At 35.1% G+C, this 25,980-nt stretch overlaps 1 long non-coding RNA gene across 1 annotated transcript in view; it reads left to right on the top strand.

Annotated features, from left to right (window-relative positions):
• The window catches only part of LOC129146491 (uncharacterized), a 473,759-nt gene that overhangs the window by 272,436 nt on the left and 175,343 nt on the right, over nucleotides 1-25,980 (top strand). The window contains exon 3 of the long non-coding RNA XR_008553288.1: nucleotides 3,570-3,718. This is a non-coding gene — a long non-coding RNA (uncharacterized LOC129146491). The remainder of the gene's footprint in view (nucleotides 1-3,569; nucleotides 3,719-25,980) is intronic.

Below are 25,980 nucleotides of genomic sequence, written 5' to 3'. Positions count from 1 at the left end.
GGATTTTATCAAGCTGGACTATTGTATTTAATAATAGGCACCACAGTCAAAGAGCATGAAAAAGAACACAACAGGTTAAATGAAGGTACTGGGGTTATTTAACCTAGAAAAGTATTCAGTGAACACATAACTCTTCAAATATTTGAAAGAATAGCTTCTGAAAAGGAAGATGGTATAAGCTTTTTTTAATATTTTGCAGAAAGGAAAAGCAGTCTCTGTGGAAGGACCTTAGAATTTAAAATGGGAATCACTGAAATTTTCCTACCTGGAATCTTCAGTCAGAGATTAAATAATCATTTTCTGTGTTGTTCAAATATCCCTAATTTTTAGATTGCAGGTTGTTTTAATCTCCTTTACCATTAATTTTATAGCTCATATTCTATAAATAAATCGTTTGAACAATTCTAGGCTGACACTGGAATATTAAAAACTTCCAGAGGGAGCAAAACTTCCTAGGTAGATGTCAGATGCTGGTTTTACAAATGTTATTGGAACTCAACTGGATACTGAAATCATTTCCTCTATAGTCACCAAAGTCATGGACTTGATGCCACTGATATTAAGCTGTGGCTTAATTTGTCTGACCTACATGTGCATCCAATCCATGTCAAAATGAATAGTGCCCTTTACTTGGTGGTACACACAATTCTAAATCAGATTTTCAATATTAGGAATAGGAAGCAAAGAGATGCCAATATGTCAGAGTTTTCCTCTTCATAGTGAATGAAACACATGCCCAGTCAGAAAAGTTTCAAACACTAAAATACCTTTACAATGTTACAGCCTTCAAAAATATTTAAAATACATGAAAATTTCATGCACCTGTATTTTCATTCGTTAACTTATAGGATAAATCAATAATAAAATTATATGATGAATGAATGAACCTGATTTAGTAACCCAATCATAATGGAGAAGTTTGCATATGCCATTTTCTCTAACATGTCCAGTTTTTATATTAAAAAAATCTTATTCTTGGAGCTGAGCCTTACTTTTACTTTGTAACAGTTATATATATGAAGTAGCAGCCAAGTACACTTATATAAATCAGACAGACCTCATAGGTTTTCACCATATGCACTGAGAAAAAAACAGGTTTACCAATTTATTCTGGCAAAGGGTTAGTTCTTGAACTCATTGAGGAAGCAAGCAATATTAAAGACACTGTGTGACAAGCCACACTAATATTTGAGTCATTAAATGAGGATTTTTTTCTTCAGTATCATAATTTAAATGAGTCAGCAACCTGATTAGGTAGCATTAAAAATGAGCTTTTAGCTGCTAATAAGCTTCCCTTTGGTTACACAGCCTGTTGTTTTCCTGAGGCAAAGAGAAGAGAGAGCTGCATGAGCTACTGTTTGCAATGTATGAATAAGATGACAAATGGGAAGAGGGCGTGGATGTTGATGAAGAAGGTTTGATTAGCAATTGGCAGCATGAAAACTTCTGAATTATTTTGCAAATTTAAAGAAAGGTTACACATGCAGTTGGTGAGCAGAATTATAGACACAAAAATAGAACTATCTGAAGAAGCAGACATTTTGTTTTTCTTGCATGTGATTTGGGTATTTTTGCATCTCTTTATCTTTAATCAAAAACTCAGGCTAGGATCTTGATACAAGGCAAATGGAATTTACTTGATACAAGGCAAATGGAATTGTATGGTGTTTGGCCACCAAGCAAATGTCATATTCTTTTCCCTGGACCATACCAATGTGAGATAACTGTGAAGTGACAGTAAGTAACAGAATGTAAATGGTAAGTGCAAAGCTTCACCAGACTGTGAGAACACATGAGGTCGCATTTATATTAACCCCCAAAATCTCTACACTTGAAGTCTCCACATGTTTGGCTAGCAGAGGGAATACCAGGATATTTCCAAGAGTTCTTCCAAAAATATTTGTGAAACCTCATAATTGCATTTCACTTTGGAATGTATCGACAAAACCATTGAAACACAAATAGAAATTGTTAAAACAGAAAGAAAAAAATCTTATTTAATAAACAAGAGACCAGCAATATATTTTTATCCCAGTCTTACTATCATCATTAAGGACCTAGGTTCTCTCCCTGCCATTACAGTGTATACTAGTATACATGTTTAGTATACTAGTTTCCTAGAACTGCTGTATCAAAGTGTCACAAATTAGGTAACTTTAAAAAGTGGAAATTTACCGTCTTATTATTCTGGAGTCCAAAAATTAATTAGGAAGGTACTGACAGGACCATGCGCTTCCTTTCTCCTTCTACCTTGTTGTTGGAAGTTTGGAGTTTTTAACTTGCAGCTGTATTAATCCAATCTTTGCTTTAGTTCTCCTGGTGTGTCTCTCTATATCTGCATTTCCTTCTTTTAAGGACATTGCCATTGTATTGGATCCTGTTGTCATCAAACATGGCCTCATATCAATATGATTAGAAACTGTAAGCCCTTTATTCCAAATTATTTTACATTCACAGGTCTGGGTAGAAATGAATTCTTTGGTGTGCACCATTGAATTTAATATATTAAGTTCTCTCATATTTGCAAAATGGTTGCTGCTACAGATGGCACATCCTCAACACAACTGGATACAGAATCAGGAAAATAACTTTCTTTTCTTGTTTTCTCACTTTCAGGATGAAGAACCCATTTCTCTTTTTTTTTTTTGTCTTTTTTTTTTATTTTTATATTCCCCATACAATTGCAATCCCCCCATTCTGACCCCAATCCCTCCCCTCCCACCCCCACCCCCCAAAAAGTGTCTCTGGTTCATAGTTTTTGTTGATTTTGATTTTTCTAACAGATCTACCCAGCATATATTCCTTAATGTATATTTGGTTAAATAAATGGTTACCCTTTCTAAGCCACTGATTAGCAGAGAGAATAAGCAGTTTAGATGATTGGTAATCCATTCTTGGATCTTGAAGAGATTAGCCTTTACCAAAAAATGGGACTACATATTTCTGAACAGAAGTAGTATTCTTTCAAAAAGAAGAGATACTTAACAAAGGAATAGTTGGAAAATGACTGCTAATTTGGCAGTGAAAAGAGTCTACCATATTCAGTCTTCTTTGCAAGATACTCGGTCCTAGTGACTCCTTTAAAACAACAACCACCATTGTGTCAAGTTTGGATATATCAGCACTAATTACTGAATAGTTCCAAGATATCCCAGTCATCTGCAGTCCTTACATTGACTTTTCTCAGTTGTTTTTCAGGCAGTGGGACCAGTAGAGAATAATCCAGAATACAGCCACTAATGGGCATTCCTTCCTCCATTTTCACCATAGATGAAAAAGAAAAAAAAAAGAAGCAAACACTTTTGGTTTTTGCCTTTATTCTATGAATTCTTCTCAATCTTAATCTGATCAGTTCTAGTCAACTATCCCCACAGACCTTAGCATAGCCCCATACACTTATGGAAAGTATAGTATCATGGGTGAAATGTTGCCCCACTGTCACCTTTTCACATGTTGAAGTCCTAACACTCAGTACCTCAGAAGGAGACTGTTTACAGAAAGGATCTTTCAAGAGGTTAAATGAGATGATATGATTGTGTTGTAATACAAAATATCTGGTTCCCTTAAAGGAATAGATGAAAACACAAAAATGAAGGCACACAGATGAGAGGTCATGTACGGACACAATGAGAAGCTTGCATCCTCAAGCCAAAGAGAGACACCTCTGTAGAAGCCAATCATGATGACTCTTATTCTTGGACTTCTAGACTCCAGAACTGTAAGTAAATAAATTTTTGTTATTTAACCACCCACTCTATGATACTCTGTTGTGATAACCCTAGTGAACCAATACAAATTCAGGAGTGATCACCTGAAGATTCAATCCTTCTTCATGCTATTAAGGGATAACTAATAGGACTGCTGTCTAAATTCTGTAATTTTAATATATTTAGTGAATCTTATCTTTTATAACATGCACACATGCACACACACCAATTCTTTCAAAAATGAGTTTTAGTATTAGACAAGTTCTGAGGCTTTGCCTTATGTTATACATCTAAAAAGCAGTCTTCTTTTGAGTTCCTTCCAGTTAGTGTAAGGATTCTTCCCTACCCAGATTACCCAGCCCATTTTTTCAGATGAATACGCTGCTGGTCAATGCTCACTAAATATTCTACTGGTGATAATCATCCAGATGGTAGGGCAGACTCATGGTTGTTGAGATAAGCTCTGGTGTCATATTTCCTGGATTTGAATATCTGTTATGTTATGTATTACTTAGGGTGAGTTATTTAAGCCCTCTTTTTCTACCACATTATCTATAAAATGAGAATACCATGGGGACCTACTTCATATACTTGTTAGGATTAAAGGAGATAATATGTACAAACACTTAGGGAGTATTTAGAGAATGGAAACTAGAAATATTAGTATTGTCTTCCTCATTAGATTGAAGCTGTGGTGCACAGTAGAGTGGAGGTCAGAAGAATCACTAACTGCACTTGGTTTTATTGTACAACTAAATATCATTCAATAGGTTGTTATCATTTATATGTATAGTCATAGAAATATTTGCAGTTAATACTAATTTATTCCCATTTTACAGTTTAGGATATAGAAGAACAGAGAGGTTAACTTAATTGCCTATGTAACTCAATGAATAAGATTTAGAGCTAGAATTATTCATGTCCAACTCAATCCAGAGTTGTACAAGTCCCTTTTCTTTTCTTTTGCTTACTAAACAATTCAAATTTATTTATTATCATCACAGTATTCATTTGAATATCATGTTTTCCTTGAAAAGAGTCAGGCACATACATACATAATAAGATCATCAAAAAGTGCTATGATACTGCCATAGGAAAATTGCATTAAATAGTTAAATGCGCTTTTAAAAAAATAAGAGTTTACCATTAACAAATTTACCAATATATAAAATCCCATGTGTTTTTAACAAAATATGACCACTTTTATTACCATAAAATACAGCCATAGTGTAAGATATTATTGGTTTCAAAAGCATCCTTGATTTAAAATGGAAGAATCAGCTCTTGAGACAAAGAGAGAAATGAGTTACATCTTCAGAATATTCATTTTGAGACTCATCCAGGGAGCTTCTGGAGGGCTTGTGTGTCTTATGCATTTTCATTCATTTTGAGTTTACCTCAGCCCTGCACTGTCATTTGCAAGGTGCTTGTTTGAGTTATCTGGAGCTGAATTATGAGAGCAACTCCGTCATTTAAGTGTTATTGCTCTTTCTCTCTGGCTCTTCACTCCTCTTCCCAGCCTCTGCTAAGGTACTTCAGTGGCTATAATGAAGTGAATCCAAATTGCTAGTTTGAGACTAGCAAGAGACCTGACATGCACACAAAATATTCTTTTAACATTTCACTGAACTAATCATCCTAAAGGATTTACTCTGTCTTTCATAAGCTCTTAGTTGGCTTTGATTTTTTTTTTTTCTGTTAATGTATCTTGGTGATTTAGCTCAAGGAAGTTTTAAAATGTCAACCTGAATCTTTCAGTAAAGTTGTCACAATTTTTTTTGGTTTATTTTGTTGATTTCAGACTTACTAAGAATGCAATAATAAGACTGATCAGACAAGTCTTACTAGTACTTTATGTTTAATACAAAATATATATTGTGTTTGCTGTAACTAGTTTTAAACTCTAATGTGCAAGTAAGAAAAAGAATGCTTTAGGTGTCAGTATTCTATAGTAAAGGATATCAGAGCATTTCACATAAAATTCTCTTAGAGAGTAGATCATGGAAATTATGTTATAATTTTTAACGAGCTTTTAAGGATTCTGGAAGAGGGAAAAACTGAGGAGAAGTGTTTGCATTTTATGGGATCAAATATGTATCAGCATCACCGACATCCTTATTAAACTCAACTGATTTAAAGCCTGTGAAAGAGAGAATATTCAGCTAATCTTATGATATGACTTGGTCTGTTAAGCAAATGGGCTTACCCAAAAATGTGACCCAGAAAGAATATTCACATCTAGCTAGGGCACAAATGGAAAACCTTTGCCCCCTCAAGAACCATATATCTATAAAACTTATTACACTAAACAGTAGGGAACTTGCATTTCCACTACACAGGTATATCCCATAGATAAATACAAGCAAGGATCTGAACTAAGCAAGATTAATTTTTTTTTCTTCCAAAATGAGAATTCCTGTCCAAAAGGTAAAGGAATGAGGAGGCAAAGCAGGGTCAGCAGAATAACTCAGATGATGGTCTCTCCACCTGAAGAAATGGGCAGAAGCATATAAATCTGCCCTTCCACAAGTCATTCAGGTATATATGTACAGAGCATATTGTCACCATCTTCTGTTTCTGTTACTAAACAGACATTTGTCCTCAGTTAAAATGAAAAACATTTTAAATAGAGATCTCATTCAGGTTAGAGTCCTGATGGAAAAACAAGCAAACAAACAAACAAAAAATGGTGGCTTGAGGCCAGGAAGCCCGGAAGTGTGGTTGTTGAATTTCACACTCCATTAAGAATTAGAGGTCCCTTATTGCTCTGCATGGCATTCCTTTTGCCACAACAGGTGTCCATCCTGCTATTACCTATGGAATTAGATCTCCATAGTTGCCTCCAGCTGTCTCCCTCCAGACCCTGGGAAATCTTTCCATGAAACAAAAGGAGGTGTCATCCAAATTTGCTGCTGAGCACTTCTTGACATTCCTTTGGCTACAAATGTTTGCTTTCTTGAGTCTAGGAAGTAGGAGCTAGGTACACTGCTACCTGTGAAACTGAGATCATAGGACATGTTTTACAAAAAATTCAGTAAACTACTGGCTAGAAAATAATGGCCACATTGATCACCTTCAAATATGTTCTGCCCAGAGTGATTAGCAAAATAAAAATATTCAAACTCAAATAACAGAATTGGTAACTATATTTCTCAGGTTTTTAGAACATTCACTTTGTAGTCATTTTGAAACTTTGCATTTTCCAACAAGTGTCTTCTATTAGAGTAGCTACTTTCTGTTTGAAATATGAAATTAGTTTAAGTGGTAAATTTTAATGTGTACCAAATACAACAGAGATTCATTGTTAGTAGGATGATTTATCTAGAGATCAAATAATTATAAACATCAATAGCAATCTCAAAGAAATTTTGTCCAACAAGAACAACAAAATACTATTCGGTTAGTCATTTTAATTTGCCAGCATTCAACACAACTTCTTTTTTTCTTTTTTTTAAAGATTTATTTATTTATTTATTTATTTATTTATTTATACAATCACTGGGTACAGTCAGAAGCGCGGGAGGGTGAGAGAATTCACCAGAGCCAGAGCAGAGCGGAGAGCAGAGTGGAGAGCAGAGTGGAGAGCAGAGCAGGCAGACTGACAAATTACATTGCTGAGGGGAGCAGCGGGCGGCAGGAGAGGTCTACGCGCCATGTGGGACCCTCCTCCAGTGGCCGGGGAGCAGCCGGGGATCGAACCGGCGCTGCAAGAGGCCACAGGCAGCTTCGCAACCCAGCGCTGAACCACTGCGCCACCAGGGAGGCCCATTTAACACAACTTCTAACCAGAAAAAGAACAGTCCAAGTTTGTTGTGTGTGTGTAGGCAATCTTTCCACTGGGAGGTTAAGCGGATAAGGGGTAGTGAAAAATGTACATGACTTAAAAGCATACTCTGATATATTTTGATTTGCTCCAAATGTCCCGTAAGGATCAATACTGCCATTCAACTTCAGATTGTGGTATGGTAAGGATGGTGGTATAAAAAAGAGAGATTGATTCTTGTTCCACTATCACCACTGTCCTCCATTGGAGCCCTGAGACACAGCACAGTCCCATCAGGATGAAACTGGTATCCTTATGCCCTTCATATATGTGCGTAGAAACTCATGATAGTTGTCAAGGAAAATACAGTTTTGAAGATAGACCAATGTAAGACAAGTCTGTCCAATGTAAAGACTAAAATGCAAGCAGCAATGTAAGACAAGTCTGTCCCATATGAAAGAGGGGAAAAAAAAAAAAAAAACATTTAAAAGACAGAGAAAACCAACACTTAGCTCTAGAAATGGTATCACAATACAAATACATAATATGTATAACATACCCAAAAACAGTTATTTAGCGTGCATAATTTTAAGGGCTTGGGATAGTTTGTCATAAGCAGTAAAGTTTATACATACAAAAAGAACAAAATAAAGAGAAGAGACCTAATCAGTTGATGATTGTGTGAAATTTGTTTCAAACAGAAGCAGAACCATATCATCAGAAGTCAGTAACTTCCTGGCCTCTCTAAAGAGAAATACAAAATCTCAAAATAAGTGAAGGCTCTTCCACAGAAGAGTCTTCTCTAGCAAACTTGAACTAGGGTAAATGTACTCCTACATTCTGGTTTTCTTCTGTTTTCCACTGTCATGATCACCAGAACCACTTCCACTCTCAGTGAAGTTTTTGTTTCATTGGTAAATGATATGGTCGTTCTAAGAGTAACTCTGTAATTGTGATGAGAATAAAAACTGTGCCAATGCCCTTGACACCTTTTGGGATCCAAGGCTACATTGCTTCAGATAAAGATGAGAATTTATTTGTCCAAAAAGAGAATCCAGCACTAGTAAATAATCTTGTTCTCTATCATGTATATCTGTGGAAAGCTCATAATTGATTCTGGACTATGCCTCATGGACAGTAAAGTTGCTCGCCCTGTTACATTTGAGACTTATTCTACCTCAATTCAGGTTCAAAATGCTATTCTTCACTGGTGACTAGATCAAATAAAAATCATGTCTCTAATTTTGACTTGTTTCTGATAGTCAGGCCCTGGAATACCAGAACATTTTCATTTGTGAATAGGATCTGAGTTAAGGTGGGAACAGTGAAGCTATTCATTGTTAAATTTATTTGCTTTTCTTGCAGCATATATTTTTTAAATATTATCACACTTTGGATTATGCTGGCCATCAGATATAACAATGACAGCAAAACATTCTTCATACTGCCATGATTCTGATTCCACCCCTGAAATTTAAAGGATTTTGTGGGAGGAAAGAATAGAGAAGTAAACAGTTCTAGGAATTATGTAGTTTGTGACTTTAAACATGAAATATTTGGATTATATCACTGGGAATTTTGAGGTTTAAGTTCTACTGATTCTACATATATATACATACACATACGGAAGAGTTATACAGATGTCATATAAAACTTTCCATAAACGGTGACTGAAAAAGAAAACTAGAAACTACACAGGTATTTCTAGTGAAACTCTGAGGAAGATAAGAGATATTTTATTGCTGCTTTTTAATACCAGCTAAATTAAAATTCAGAATACAAAGAAAATAATCATTAAACTTGTGTTTATATTTTTCATTATGTAAATACTACTTCAGTTTGTCCACTGATGAAAAAGAATCAACTCTCCTAGTAGAGAGCATTTTCTTAAGAAACACTTTGAATATGCACTTGGTGAACAGTATATAATAAGCAGACAATAAACAAAACCTGACATTCATAGAAGAATAAGCATATGGGTTTCTGCAAATCTTTTTTTGAGTGTCTCTTCCTAATAGTGCCATTATCTACAGCGTGTTTGACTTCACAAGCATCAGCACATTCACTTTACAGTCCCCTTTGTAAACACACAAACTCCACTCTGCAAACTTTCAACCCACATTTTTATTTGTGCATCAAACACATCAAAGAACAAAAGATCTGTGGGAAAATTATGCACCACCACATAACTCCTTTTGTTAAGAAATAGAGCCTGAAGAAGTCTCCTTAAGTTCTTTCATCCAAAGCTTTGCTCCTAAAATGAATTATACCTCCCACTTCCTCTTCATCTTTTATTGTCACCTACTTTGTGGTTCTCCTTATTTGTTCTCTTCTGAATTCTGACATCAACAAAGGTAAAAAGAAATCTCCAGCAAATTAGATACTATAGAAAAGCTATGAAGGGACAATATAAGTAATGAAAAGTAAGTAATGAAAAATGTTGCACTGTTACTGATTTACACAGTTATCTGTCAGCATATCCCCTGAAATGTAGTCAGTCTTTCCATACTTGAGGTAAGAATCAAATTGGACTAGGAAACAAAGTAATATGAAAAACATAAGCTTAAAGCAATCAGAACTGATGGAAAGGGCTAATGAGAAAATTGATCTGTTTGCATGGTAAGGAAAGTGGAAATAATTTCTTGCACATTACGCAAATCAAGTCTTCATAATTAGATTTGACACAAATACAGGTATAACATCATTGCATGGGACATTAGGTTGTAGTACAAAGTAATTTAAGTTGGGAATGTAAGTTCTGTAAGAAATAAGTTCACTAACCTAATAAGACCAAGAACATTTTCGGGATAAAAAAAAGAGAAAATCAATAACACTTTTTTCTTATTTAAATATTCAGTGTAGCCTGAGAGAACAAAATAAAGGGAAAAAATACGGAAATCTAATTGTATTGCTCAGATTGAGTAAAATGTGAATAGTAAGTAAGCAGAATACAAATTAAAAATTAAATAGCATTTTTTTCATTTGACACTAAATTAGTTGAGTGTTACTGTGCATTCACTGAGTACTCGTTTACTGTAAACAGTGAAACAAAGAAAGACTAGTGACTTCTGGACTATTTTAGAATTTAAATTGCATATATAGTCATTACCCTGAAGTTTTATGTACCATTTAAAAAATGCATGAACAAGTCAAAGACATACTATGTTTGGGAAAACTACGAGGATTTCTAGAAGAATAATGTACTTAGACATTAAACCTGGACTAAGGAGAAAACTAAATGTATTTTATTTTGTATTTATTTGCAGGGAATAGAAATAAAATGATCTATTTTGTTTGATTTACATCAGCTGGCAATTTTGAATGCTTAAAAGAAAAGGAGTTTGTTTAATGGTCTTTGAGATGCATTCACTATGTACCAGCCAGTTATCAACTTATTGCCTCTAGATGCAAATTCACCCATCAGTATCTGATTTGAGATAATGACAGGGGCTCTTTTCAGCAAATCTCCTTTGCAGTGAACATGATGCTAAACTTTGTCAGTAGAGGGGGCTAGAGGGGCATTTCAGGAAGAATTGAGGGCAAGTTATTTTTCTTATTCCGAAGTTCTATGTTTGCTTTTTCTTGCTTCTTCTTGGCTGTGTTCTCTCCAGCTACAACCTAGAGGGAGCAAAACCTTTTGACCTTGCAGCCATAATTATCACTGAGATTATCTGCCACGGTCCTGTTGATACAGGCATTGAACCACCAAGCGCTCATGAGCCCATGCCTAGTTGGCCTCTGCATTCTGATGCAACAGTCTGAGTTTGAGCTTCAAAGCATTCATTGTTTCTGCTGGTTTTCCCATTGCAGAACATGAACTTCAAGCATCTAATAGGGGATACTCATGCTCTCTGTGCCCACCAAACTTACTTTGTAATGCTATTTCTTGTTTGCCCAGTAACTATAGACCATATCTAGCCTGGGAAATCATGCAAAACTCTGTCACTCATTGGGATGCAAATATATCTCTTTATGAGGTCAGAAGCCCAGTCTTAGAGACAGGGTCTTCCTTCCAAGTTTGCATTGAGGTACTGAATTTCTCTCTGTGATAGTCTGTCTGTATTGTATGATATCCTTCAGAGTTCTCTTTACATATTTAAAGTAACCTAGTATGTTAGTCAGTGGTTCCCAGAACCTTCTGCAGTTTCTTTGACTCACTAGGGAGAAGTCACAGGAGTCAGCATAACATTGTACTAATGTTTATATTTATTACATGGGATGGATGCACAGAAAATTCAGCAAAGGAAAAAAGGTACACGGGACCAGGCACAAAAATTACAAGGGTCTTCACCAAGTCACACAGATTCACTTAATTCCTTCCACTCCAAATTGTGACAACACTTGTGGTGTATAGCCTACCAGAGAGCTTATTAGAAACAACAGCCAGGGTTTTTAATGGAGGCTGATCACATAGGTACATTCTGCCTCATAGGTGCCAAAATTCCAGATTTTAACATTTTGTTTGCATAATCAGTTTCAGCACAGTCAGCTGTTCTTATTAGGGAATGATAAAAATACTTTCAAAATTTTGGTTTCCAGATGCCAATCAAAGAATAATAATCCTCAGAAAACTGTTCTGTTAACTATGTTAATTTTTCCACATGTCTAGTATAGCTAAATAATTCTTTATACTGAACTTTTTTGTTGAAATTATTGTGTGGTTTCTATTTCAATTTTGGATTTTGATATAGTGTATGAGTTCTCTTGGGATGGATCAGACTTTTTCAATAATTTCTATCTCTTCAGAAAATACCTAGAACATTACTGCTAAAAAATTCTAAATATCAGAAGTTAGCCTCTTGACATCAAACAACAATTCAATTTAGACAATTTAGTGAAAGAAATCTGGACAGCTGGTAGCTAGGTTTATGTCTATACCCAAAGTCATTTTAGACTAGAGCAAGTAAAAAAAGGAACAAGTGTGAAGTCTGTAAAACATGTTCTTGTTTTTATGGAAAAACTTTTCTTTCAACTATTTTGCTATATTTTGAATATTCAAATTATTTTAAAATATTCATTAAGGAAAAGGATTGGCTACTTTAAAATTCTATGAGCTTAAAAATGGGAAATGGGAAAATGCTAAAACCGGAGATAGCAGAAGCAAAATATATTTTACACATGTCCTAAGAAGCAGGTGGGGAATTGAAAACGCGAAGAGATCATGCAGGAAACTCATTTCTGGGTGCTTTCTGATAAGGCAAAACTGCCATCAAACCAAGGCAGGACCCAGGCTGCTGCACTAACCTTTGAGTTTTATTTATTTGACTCCAGTGAGAGCTAAAAAGCAAAACTCAAAAGGGCCTTTTTTTTTCTTTTCTTTTTTTTTTTTTTGTCTTTGGATTTCAAATTCCTTGAATTCTTGGAAAGCAAAACAGAAGAATCACTGACTAAAGGCTTTCTGGTAAGTACCTATGAAAAGCTATGATTCCTATACATAACAGGATGAAGAGAGACTAGTATAAGCCTCTCTGGTGTGGCAGAGTAGATAAAAGGTAGAGGCCATTTGTCATCAAAATTCCCCTGAGAAAGTAGATTCTGTTTGGACTTTTCTGACAGAGAATCAAAGAATTTCAGAGGGTAAATATACTATACTTAAAAACAGCCAGCCTAACCCTATAATTTTACAGATAAGACACTGAACACAGGAGAGTAAGTTATATACCAAAGAAACACAGCTAGTTGGAGGCACTTGCTAGTTAGTAGCAAGTGGACAGAAACTGGTTTAGTAGCTGCAAAACAAATAAATTAATTGCTCTTGTTATAGAGTACTTGATCACATCAGAGACAGCAGATGACTTAAATGTTTGACTCCTAGCCAAGGAGTATAGAGATAGACAGTAATGTGGCGTCAGAAGACCTTACATTAAAATCATCACATCCTTGAAGCATCAGGGAAAGGGACATCATTTTGGATTTTAGACTTTATGGTCATTCTTTACCTGCTATCTATTCTATGAACATATTCAATATCAATTTATTCACTACTCTTCCTGATGATGTAAAAGTATATTTTCTTTAAGTAAACAGCACAGTGGGTTTGGGAGGACTTTTCTTTCTATTTAAACATGTAATATGAGAACTAATGTCTATATTAAAATCTTAGAATCATTACTTCAGTTAACAGTCAGCACATCTTAGTGCTCTTATCTTACCTGGTAATATTTTACCCTTTTGTCTCCAACATTTGTGATGTGTTCTCTATCTCTTCAGTTTTCGCTTTTATATGTTGTAATAAGAATAAACTTTCAGACTGTTGCCTTTCCTCTTGTACCAATGACCAGAGGACAGTTACCAGCAAGGGGTAATGATATAAGGGAACAGGACAATAGGCACTGAAAGGTTGCCTCTTGAGAGCATTAAGATTCAAATTTCCTATTGTGTTGTGGGTGTCAGAGCTATGTGGCAGGGATCTGGTTATCCCTATCTCTAGGGCCTGTAGGCCAACCCCAAGGCCTAAATGCCTTGTGTAGTCCTGTGCCTGCTATGTTTAAGCACTAGATCCAGTGCTGATCAGAGTTGAAACTGGGCCATGAGGCAGGGATTTTCTGTTTGCTTTTCCAGTACAGAGCCTTAATCATGGTTGCTTCTCCTTTTGTTAAGATCCAAGTATTTAAACTGATTATTAAAAGCTTTCAGTTGTGGTGGTGGTTATGGCCTTGGGTTATGGCCTTGGGGAATGGAGGAGGGCAAGTGGCAGATGTTTTGAATATCACACCCTCAGGCTACAAGTAATAGCCTCATCTCGGAGGAGACAAGGTGGTCTGACCTGGCTATCCCTCCAGGTTTGTGTTCTAGCTGTTCTATTTTGGGAGTCTTAGGCTCAGACCAGTAATCATCACTCTGCATTTCTCTATAGTTCTCAAATAGTGCAACTTGTATTCTGTGCACCTCCTTGTTTATTGCAATGCTAAGTCTCCATTGTTCTGGAAGTAGGCATGTGCCTCTGTGTCAACAACAGTAGAGGGGCTCCCTAGGGCAGCTACCCCTCCTCCACATGAGATATACTCGTGTTGTATCACTGCTAATAGTCCAAGTAAAGTTTTTCTTACCCCTTTCCACAGGACCATTGCTCCTAGGTATGTCATAGTCATGTCTGTTTGGTTTTTAGGAAGAATTGTCTTTGCCAAGAACTACTTGTAAATATAGGAGAGCCTGGCAGCATCACTCTGCCGCCATTTTACCAGTCTACACTGAGAGTCTACGTTTTAGTCATCTTTATTAACATAAAGTAGTAATTTAATTATACTCTAAAGGTTTAATTCAGGTGTCAAATTACTGACCTGAACAACATGGTCTGGAGGTATTACAGGTTTCTTTTCAGGATTTTCATAGACACGCATTTAGCACTTAGCAATACACTTAATCCAATGAATCTTATCTCCTCCAACAATCTTGATTACTGTTTTTTATTTAATCTTTTCCTGATGGGGGAAGTGAGATGTCATTCACACTTTTGGTCAATTCTACATATACTAACCATATCCTAGTAATTACGTATATATTTTCCAAATAGTGTTTTCATTCTTGCTTTAGCTTTTCCTATCTGATGGGGAAAACAAAGAAATATAAAAACAACCAAGGAAGTACTTTAAATATATAAAGATGGATGTTGTGACCATTCACTGGATTAAAATTTTTCATTTAATTAAATTATATTTTGATGGTATTATGTACATACTCCATTCCTTCTAGACTTTCTCCTTAGGATATGTGTTTATTTTCAGTACACCAGAAACAGAACTGAAAAACTAAGCACATTTCAGGTTTTGACTAGTATACTACTATCAATGAGTTAATGTTACTTTATTTTTTTTTTTATTTTTTATAAATTATTTATTTATTTATTTATTTATTATTTATATAAGCATTGGGTACAGTCAGAAGCGCGGGAGGGTGAGAGAATTCACCAGATCCAGAGCAGGGACCAGAACAGGCAGAAGGACCGAAGTACACTGCTGTGGGGAGCAGTGGGCAGCAGAAGAGGTCTGCGCGCCATGTGGGACCCTCCTCCGGTGGCCGGATAGTAGCTGGGGATTGAACCGGCACTGCAGAGGCTGCGGGCAGCTTCGCAACCCAGCGCTGAACCGCTGCGCCACCGGGGAGGCCCGTTACTTTAATATTTTGAACAATGTTTTAAGTTACTGAACCTCCTGAATTATATTTTCACACAAACAGCTATAGAACTAAAGAGTCTAATACTATACTTGTATGGTTAATTTTATGAAAATGGATGCACATTTAATTTTTACTTCTGGAGATTGTTCTTAGATTTTTCCATTTATATATATATATATTTTTTTTAAAGACATTTATTTATGCATACAAGAACTGGGGTATATGCCAGAGGTGTGGGGGGGTAAGAGGATTCAACAGAGACAGAGTGGGGAACAGAACAAGCAGATTGAAATACACTGCTGAGGGGAGCAGTGGGCGAATCAGGAGTGTTCTGCTGCGCCATGTGGGTTGCTCCTTGGCCGGCTAGGATTCTAGCTTGTGCTGCTGTGGCTGCGGATAGCTTCACAGGTTGCATCCCAACTCCCTGCGCCACCAGAGAGGACTATTTATTTACATTTTTAGTAATATCTCAGTTATTTAAATGTATATATAACTTTGTGAACAGGCTTTGTTCATCTTTCACCAAACCTCCTATGTCAGTGCCCTAAATTCTTCCTTCCCCTAACCCCTACTTCCTCTTGTAACACACTGTTTTTCACTAGCTTTAATAATTTTTCTTACTGTGCTTTACCACTATGTATTATTTATTATTTATATTCCACAGATAAGTTAAGCCATACTATACCAATCTTTTAATTTTTGACCTATTTGACTTAGTATAATCACCTCAAGTTCCATCCATGTTGTTGTCCAAAGTGCTGCTATTTCATCTTTTTTAATAGCTGAGTAGTATTCCATTGAGTATATATTTCACAATTTTTCCCATCTGTCATTGGGTGCTTTGGTTGGTTCCATGACTTGGCACACTACACAACTGACAAGGTGATAATCCCTAAAATACATAAAATATGTATATAATTCAGCAACAATAACAACAAAAACAAAAACAGACAACCTTATAAATAATGTGAATATAGTTGTACTTTACATATAATTATTGGAAAGTGAAAATGAGCCTAGTTAAGGATTATTTTTATTGGCATCCAGTATTTGTCTTTGTTGTTGATCCTTTCAAAGAATACGTAAGAAAAATTAAATGACCTGAGAGTATAACTTACTGGAACTCCTCATAAATACATGCTAGGTGCAAAAGACCTAAATAGACATTTTTCTAAAGAAGATATTCATAAAGGCTACAGGCACATGCAAAGTTGTTCCAGATCATTTTTTATAAGGGAAATGCAAATCAAGGCCACAATGAGATATCACTTCACCCCTGTGAGAGTGGCCTATATCAAAAAGACTGGCAATGATAAATGTTGCTGAGAATGTGAAGAAAAAGGAATACTCATGCACTGTTGATAGGATGCAATTTGTTACATCCTCTATGAAAATGGTATGGGGATAACTTAAAAGATTAAAAATGAAATTCCAATATCATCCAGCAATGGTATTTACTCAAAGGATATGAAAATACTAACACAAAAAGACATGTACTACTATGTTCATAGCTGTACTTTCCACTTAGATTTTGATTTTTTTTAAATCCTAATTACATTAGGCAAGTAGTTCTAATTATTCATCTTTTCATACTTGTAAATTTAATAAAAAAGCTATTTATATGTCCATTCAAAAAATTAAGTGAAGGTTAAAGTCATCCTAATATACTCTAAAAATGTACCTCACACCTTGCCGATAGCAAATCCATTTGTGTGATTTATATCCTGGATGCTTGGGGAAAAATCTTATAAGTAAAATCTGCTATTAACTAAAAACTATTTACTGAATTGCTTAATTAGCACTCTGGCGGCATGTTTGTTTAACCAACTACAAACCCTTCACTAAACTCAGCATGTATTGCTCTGGATTTTACACAAAGATATAATGGAAGGTTTTGAAAAGGCCATGAAGAAATTAAAATCCTGGATAGTGTGACTATTACTTTACATACAATTCTTGGAAAGTGGAAATGAGGCAAGCTTAGAATTGTTTTTATTGGGATCCAGTATTTGTCTTTGTTATTGATCCTTTCAAAGAAAATGTGAGTAAAATGATATTACCTGAGAATATAATTTAGTGGAACTCCTCATAAATACATGCTAGAGAAGTCATTGAGGTAAACATGAGGAGAGGTGGGGCCTCCCCGGTGGCGCAGCGGTTGAGCGCTGGGTTGCAAAGCTGCCGGCGACCTCTGCGGCGCCGGTTCGATCCCCGGCTGCTCCCCGGCCACCGGAGGAGGGTCCCACATGGCGCGCAGACCTCTCCTGCCGCCCGCTGCTCCCCTCAGCAGTGTACTTCGGTCCTTCTGCCTGCTCTGCTCCCTGCTCTGGCTCTGGTGAATTCTCTCACCCTCCCGCGCTTCTGACTGTACCCAGTGCATGTATAAACAAAACGAACAAACAAACAAATAAATAAATAAAAACATGCCTCTATAAAAAAAAAAAAACATGAGGAGAGGCAATCTATTTGATGTTCACAACTGTTATCAACTACTGAAAATAAAAGTAGAGATTCCAAAAGTTGAGATTTACTCAATCAGGGATAAAATTTGAATGCTACTCTAGAAAATAATGTGAGCAGGAGATATCATTTGTGGTCAAAACCACTGCAGGCAGGTGTATAGAAATAGCACATAGAGTAATAAGAAATCACATTTGGCATTGTATAATTGCAAACACAGTGGAAATATAGCAACTTAAGAGAGATAGGTCAAAAGAGAGCATAGGATCCTGTTGTAGAGGTGGATCCCGGTATTTGGGTACCAAAGTTTCTTCCCTCCTATCGCCACGCCACTCTCCTGTAACCAGTATCTCAATGTGGAAACACAGGTAGTGATTTGTTTGGGAAGGAGCTACATGAGGAGTCTAAAAATTAGAGATAGAAAAGGGCATTTTAAAATGTCCTGTATCATTAACATATCATTGTATTATAATATTGTCTTTATCAATTAATCATTATCAGACTGTATATGTAGATTCTTGTAACCACATATGAATTAACAAATAAAGGAACCCAATAGCTTCTAAAAAGAGTTGCCATTCATACCAGGGGTACAAATGAATTTTAACTCTATATAATCTATGTTCAATATATGTTCTTGTTGTGTTGCACATATTTATGGGTATAAAAAGAAATGAAATTATGGACCTCATGAATCTATTTTTGGAGAGCATAATTGAATAATGCAAGAAGTGTAGTTGGGAATAATAGTCCTTACCATTCATAAATCATTGGTAGATTCTGACACCCTCACCTGATACATACATCTCACCAATAGTGTTGCCATGGTTGTCTTCAAGTGATTCAATGTATTTTGCTACAAAAGCATCCAGTTACTCTATCAGAATACTTTTTTAAACATACTGTGTATTATGAGCACCCAACCAATATGGTAGTAAATTGGATTACCATTAATTGGACAATGATATAAACTTTATTATTACAATGTATCAAAGATTATGTTAAATCCATATATCCTTTGCCTCATTCCATCCTCAGAGCATACTTATGAACTAAGCACTTATATTACTCAATTATATTTTCAGAAGATGCACTGATGCAAAGAATATTATGTAACTTGATTGCAACTCTATGTTTTATTGACCTAGAGACTCTAGTCTACAAGTCTTCTATCCTTCAATTTACAACCAGTATGGATCAGATCTCAGAGTATCTAGTAGGACTAGACACATTTGAAAGTAATTGATAAAAATATTGTACCGTCTTTTCAGCCTTTTATGACTCCTTACGTGTTTAGGAAATTAGTTTATTGATTAACTCATTTATATAAACACTTGTCAGCACTAACCAATGCATTATTAAAAATGACAATAATATTAATAAAGCACAAATTTTGCCCTTATATAACAAAATTTAGTTGATTTTTTTTTTACATCAGATAATTGAAAATGTCGAAGTAGTGTATTTTAAGATGATACAAATAAGTACTTCAGGGGACAAAGCACAATGGAAGGAGAGAGGAAACTTCACACAAGACAATGGATATTGAATCTTAAAGTAGTAGCTTTAATCAGGACAAGAATATAGTAAGGAGTGACATTCTGAAAATACAACTTATCTCAGTGTTCAAGCTAATTAGTCAAAGACATGCAAGGCCAGAGAAATTTTTATTTTTACCTTTATTTTTTGAGCTTTAATTTTTACCATAATTCCTTCTTTTGTCCAACTGGAAAATGAATCTGAAAAATTGAGAGGATAAAAAGGATTTGAGTAAGTTTAAAAATAAATAGTATTTCAAAACTTCTGTTTTCTCTAGTATATAGATTCTTCAAGACACATTTTTGAAACTTCATAAAATAAATCAACCCCCCCATTTTGCATGAAAATATGGGGGAGAGCATATTTCTGATCATTGCAGAAATTTTTCCTGTTTTAGAAAACTGTACTACCAATTACAAAAGGGAGATAGTCTCAAGAAAGACTATACTCTGGGGGAAAAAAAGGCAGTTTTAGCAAGTAACACCTGATCCCTAATTAAATGGATTCTTTTAGTCTTAAGTATGTTAGCTTAATGAAAGAGTAATGAATCATAAGAAAAAAGGATTAAAAAGTATTAATGACAAATGAACAATAAGGCATTTTTTAAATAACATGAACATCTGAAGAGTCAAAAATATCTGACTGTAAAAGTGTAAGGACTCAGGCTAATCCAGTTAAAGATTCTTTGGTAATAAATACTCTGAATTACATTCTGCAAGACATTAAAAATAAATACCATAGGTAATCACATTTATAAAAAGGATGAAAGATAAGAATTGCATACTCAAAAGAAAGAATATATATGAAGTTGATTATTAACTAGAAAATGATCTACTTTAACAATCAGTATCTGAAATTCTTAAAAATTACTATACTTATTATATTCTTTTCTCAAATGATGTATTAATGTTTACTTATTGTCTATATATTTTCCTGTAAGTTGACACTGATATATGGGTTACAGACTACAGGAAACTCAAAGAGTATTATGTCTTGATATTCATTGGTGTCTAACTGACGTATTTTTGAACATTCTGCTATGTCTATCCTGTTGGCATGTGCTATAATGATCAATGTGAATGAGATCTATTTCCTGACTGAACCAATATAAAAAGCATGAAAGTGAAACATTGCAGAAGGGTAAAGTCATTTTTACTTCTGTTTGGAAAAAAACATACTCTACTGCCTTTGACCTTTTAGTGTTTTCTTGTGATTAGCCATCACATCATCCAATTCTATTAAAAAAAGTCATTCCCAAAGTGATATAAAATAAACTAAGAGATTCGTTAGAGGATGAATGCACTCAGTAATACCCAACATATAATGAAAAGGACATACTTGCAAATCATTAACTACAATGAAATTTTGGTTAAAGTGTTCAGGGTTTTATCAAAGTTTTAAATATATTTTACAGTGTTTTCTGTTATTAAGTATTGTTTTTGTATTTTCATCTAGGACTAACTATCCAGTACACAAAAGTGATTAAATACAGAATGGGGTCCAGTTTAACATAAATGTTTATGATATTGTGAAATTCAAAGGACACTAATGTTTATTTAGTTTCTAATTATTTTCATTTATTTTAGCTATTATTGCATATGAAACTCATATGACCCTACCTTATTAAGTGGAGACTCAGTTGATTAAGATATTTACTTGAGACCAAATATAATGAGGGCCTCCCCGGTGGCACAGCAGTTGAGCGCTGGGCTGTGAAGCTGCCCGCAGCCTCTGCAGCGCCAGTTCGATCCCTGGCCACCAGAGGAGGGTCCCACATGGCGCGTAGACCTCTCCTGCTGCCCGCTGCTCCCCTCAGCAGTGTATTTCGTCAGTCTGCCTGCTCTGCTCTCCCCTCTGGCTTTGGTGATTCTCTCACCCTCCCGTGCTTCTGACTGTACCCAGTGCTTGTATAAATAAATAAATCTTTAAAAAAAAAAAAGACCAAATATAATGAACTCTAATAAATATTTACTATGATCTCTCTGATTCCTGAATCCTATCTGTAACATATACAGATATGCATACACACATATGTGTCTGTATTATCCCCTATAGCTCAGTAAATGAAGCTAAGTGTAAAACTCTTGTGAATCCCCTAATTAACCCTCCTTGATTTTGGTTCAGGAAACTAAAGGACACTGAGAGCATGTGAAGGATCCAAGGTCAAATCATGAATTTGGTCTGAGAGTCAGAATATAAGCTATGTCTCCTAATCTTTTTTCTGGCATTTTCCATTACATCATGTTTTTTTGTGTATCTTTACCATAATTGTTTGCCAGTTCAACTTGACATGTTTTTCATGTCAAGGTATAGAAATACAGAGCTTCTGCCACTTGGCTGGCACTAATTATGCCCCCAGATATTTATGGTCCAGTGGTTCTCAACATTAGTTGTGCTTCAGAATCAATCACTATATATAATTATTCTAACATAAATGGTTAAGTATTACCCTTGGAGTTTCTGATTTAATTGATCTAGACTGAACTCCTAGAATCTGTATATTTTTTTATTTTCTATTTACTGTTGAATAGAAACACTAAAATTATTCTTTTTATAACGTTTCTTATTGAGAGTCTGTAACTTAATAAAGTTCTATAGGTATCACCAATACAATAGCAACAACAATAATCATAACTGACACATAACCACTTCAAAGCATTATAAATTTCAGGCCCTGCCTAAACCCTTTGAACACTTCTACTCATTTAATCCTCAGAACAGCTCCATCACTCAAGTATTACAAGTATACAGTTTTCAAAGGAGAAAGCTGAGACAGAGTTTTGGTAATTTTCACAGGGCTACATCACTAGATAATGGAAAAGCTAGGAAAAACCACCAGTATTGTGAAATTCTGCTATTATACCTAGGGCTTTACATTCATTATTACATCTCACAGCATTTTGTGTAGATGGAATTTTGTTATATTTAGTCACATTAAGAAAACAAAACTTTTGAGAAGATAAATGTCATTTTCTAGTCATAAAACTAGTAACTGAGGGACCTAATATGCTCCCTCAAGAAACACTGCTTTTTGAACATAACAATTTTGCCCTTTTCTAATTATGATTTTTAATATAAGAATGTCTTATTCAAAAATTTTAGTGGAAAGCAACAGACACAAATCTTTGTTTTCATAATGTAAAAAGAGTTGATTAGAAATATACTGGGAAACTCACAGAATTGTTGAAAGGTGGCTAAATAGTCACATTCCAGGAACACTGCCCCAAAACACTTCAAGAACAGACCAGAGGAAAAGGAGCATGTGTCATTGCTGCCTCTATGATGTTCAGTTGCCAAGAACTTAATTTCACTGCAACCAAATGTGCCAGCGCTGACATAAGTTCTAGGACCAAAAGTCAAAAGTTTAACCAACACCCCTCCCAGAAATCAAGTGTCAGTCAGTTCTGCCACCTTGCCAAAGAAATAGAACCTAATAGAGTGTCCTTAGTAATCAAATGAATTGCTAGCAAGTAAAGCTTTATTTGGGAACGTTCAAATGTTGAACTATTGCTTGGTTGTCCTATGTCACACTACTTAGGTGTGAATGTGCATTCTGGGCTCCTCAGGCAAGCAAACTTCAGAACATGACAGGATGGTTCAAAAGTGTTGCAAAGTTAGAAAAATGTAGAAAGTAAGAAAGAGGTTAGGGAAGAATGACTTTTATGCAGATAGACATTTAGATTTGAAATCTAAAGTCTTGGAATTTTAGTCAAGTGAAGAATATATAATGAGAGGGATCCTTAAAAATAACTGAATTGTATTACATTGTGTATATATGCTCATTTTTATTTACTCATCTGTCCTTGAACACTTTGATTCCATAACTTGGCTAATGTTAACAGTGCTGCAATGAACACAGGAGTGCTTATATTCCTCTAAAGTGATGTTCTTGTGTTCTTTGGATAGATACTTTGGTATTATATAGTAGATCTATTACTAATATTTTAAGAAACTTCCATACTCTCTTCCATATGGTCTAGACCTGTCTATATTCCCAACAACAGTGAACAAGCATTCCTTTTTCTCCATATTCTCACCAAAATGTATTGTTATTGGGCCTTTTGATATAGACCATTCTCACTAGTATGATATAAGGTGGTATCACATTGTGGTTTTGATTTGCATTTCTGTAATGACAAGTAATGATAAGCATTTTTTTCATTGTGGCCATCTGTTTTCTTTGGAGAAGTGTAAATTTAACTCTCCTGCTCTGTTTTTTTTTGATCAGGTTTTTATTTCTCTTGTGTTACATAAATTATTTGTAGATCTTGAATATTAACTCCTTGTCATATGTATAATGTGCAAATATTTTCTTCCATTCAGTAAGGTGTCTTTCTGTTTTAATGATAGTTTCTTATGCTGTACAGAAGCTTTCAAGAAGCTTTTTAGTATGAAGATATAAAATAAATCCAAATTGGGAGGGATGACATAAACCTATCAGTATATGCAGATAATAAGATAATAGAAATAGAAATCCCAAAATAGTCCCTTAAATAACTGCTAGAGACATAGAGTACATAGTGTAAAGTAGTAAGCTACAAAATCAATAGACAAAAAACAGTGGCATTCCTATACAAAAAAAAAAAAAAAACTATAAGAGAAACAAATTAAGAAAACAATCTCATTTATAATCATATAAAAATAATTAAATATTTACAAATAAATTTAACAAAGGAGTTGAAAGACTTGTATAAAGGAAAACTGTAAAATATTGTTAAAAATAAAAGGAAAGAAGAAATGGAAAGATACTTCATGTTCTTGGATTAAAATAATTTACATAGTTAAAATGGTCATCCTACCTAAAGTAATATACAGACTCGATGTAATCCCAAAGTTTCCATGGACTTCTACAAAGAAATAGAACAAACATTACAAACAAATTTATTTGAAATCACAAAAGACCCTACATGGTTAAAGCAATCCTGCCAAAAAAAAAAAAAAAAAAAAATGAAAGAAGGTGTATGTAACATTTGCAAATTTTATTTATTTATTTTTTAAAGATTTATTTATTTATTTATTTATTTATACAAGCACTGGGTACAGTCAGAAGCACGGGAGGGTGAGAGTATTCACCAGAGCCAGAGCTGGTTGCAGAACAGGCAGACTGATGAAGTACACTGCTGAGGGGAGCAGCGGTAGCGGCAGGAGAGGTCCTGCGCACCATGTGGGACCCTCGCCAGTGGCTGGGGATGGAACCGGTGCTGCAGAGGCTGCAGATATCTTCGCAGCCCAGCACTCAACCACTGTGCCACCAGGGAAGCCCACATTTCCAAATTTTAAACTAGACTACAAATCTATACTAATCAAAATAGTATGGATTTGAAATAAAAATAGACAACAGACCAATGGAATAGACATGTAGATCAATGGAATAGAATTAACAATCCAAAAATAAAGCCACACTTATATGGACAGCTAATTTATGACAAAATGTGAAATTAAGTTGCATGTTCTAAATATAAAATACTCAAATGAAAAGTAAGTGAATTAAAACTGACTTGTTTATATTAAATTATTTTCAGTAGCTCTTTTTGAGAGCACATGAAGTATTTTATTTATTTATTTTTTCATATGAAGTATTTTAACATATCTGATAATATGCAGTAAACCAGAAAGAAATTTCAGAAAAGGAGTTTCCTCATGTTTATTCAATATTCTGAGTGGAAACTTAGTTCCAGCATATGTAGTGTTTCAGAAAATTCATAAGGAATTATGAACCATAGATATAAATTATATGTTAATACATTTGGTCCTATTTACCTTTTCTATTCACTCTTACAAAATGTCTGGATTTGTCTTTTAATGAGTTCCCTTACAGTATTGGGAAAGGTCTGGAAAGGTGATGGAATGTATAGTTTAAGAATTGGTTTTAGGAGCCTCCCTGGTGGCACAAGGGGTTAAGCACCTCACTACAAAGCAATCCACAGCCTCTGCAGCATGGGTTCGCTCCCCAGCTGGCCAGGGTGCAACCCACATGGTGCAGCAGACCTGTTCTGACTCTCCCGCTGCTCCTCTCAGCAGTGTATTTTGGTCAATCTGCCTGTTCTGTTCCCTACTTTGTCTCTGGTGAATCCACTCACCCTCCACATCTTTGTACTGTACCCCAGCTCTTGTATGCATAAATAAATACATCTTTAAAAAATAAATAAAATAAATAAAAAATAATAAAAAAATTAAAAAAATATTTAAAAAAATTTGGTTTTAGACATAAAAAAGAAACATCTGTTATGGAAGAAGGAATAAAGAGTGTCACTGCCAAAGGAGAACAGCAGGTAGCTGTAGGGCAGAAGGAGATGAGGGAATATTAATGATTTCTGTGGAGGTCTATGTCAATTTAATCAAGTATGTGACTTCATGTTATTCAAATCTTATGTATGTTTGTCCACTACATCTATC

The sequence above is a fragment of the Talpa occidentalis genome, unplaced genomic scaffold (genome assembly GCF_014898055.3).
Source record: "Talpa occidentalis isolate TD23 unplaced genomic scaffold, MPIMG_talOcc4v2.1 talOcc4.2, whole genome shotgun sequence".
Taxonomy (NCBI): Eukaryota; Metazoa; Chordata; class Mammalia; order Eulipotyphla; family Talpidae; genus Talpa; species Talpa occidentalis.
The sequence above is the reverse complement of the archived record's forward strand: the minus strand, read 5'-3'. Positions and strand labels throughout refer to the sequence as shown.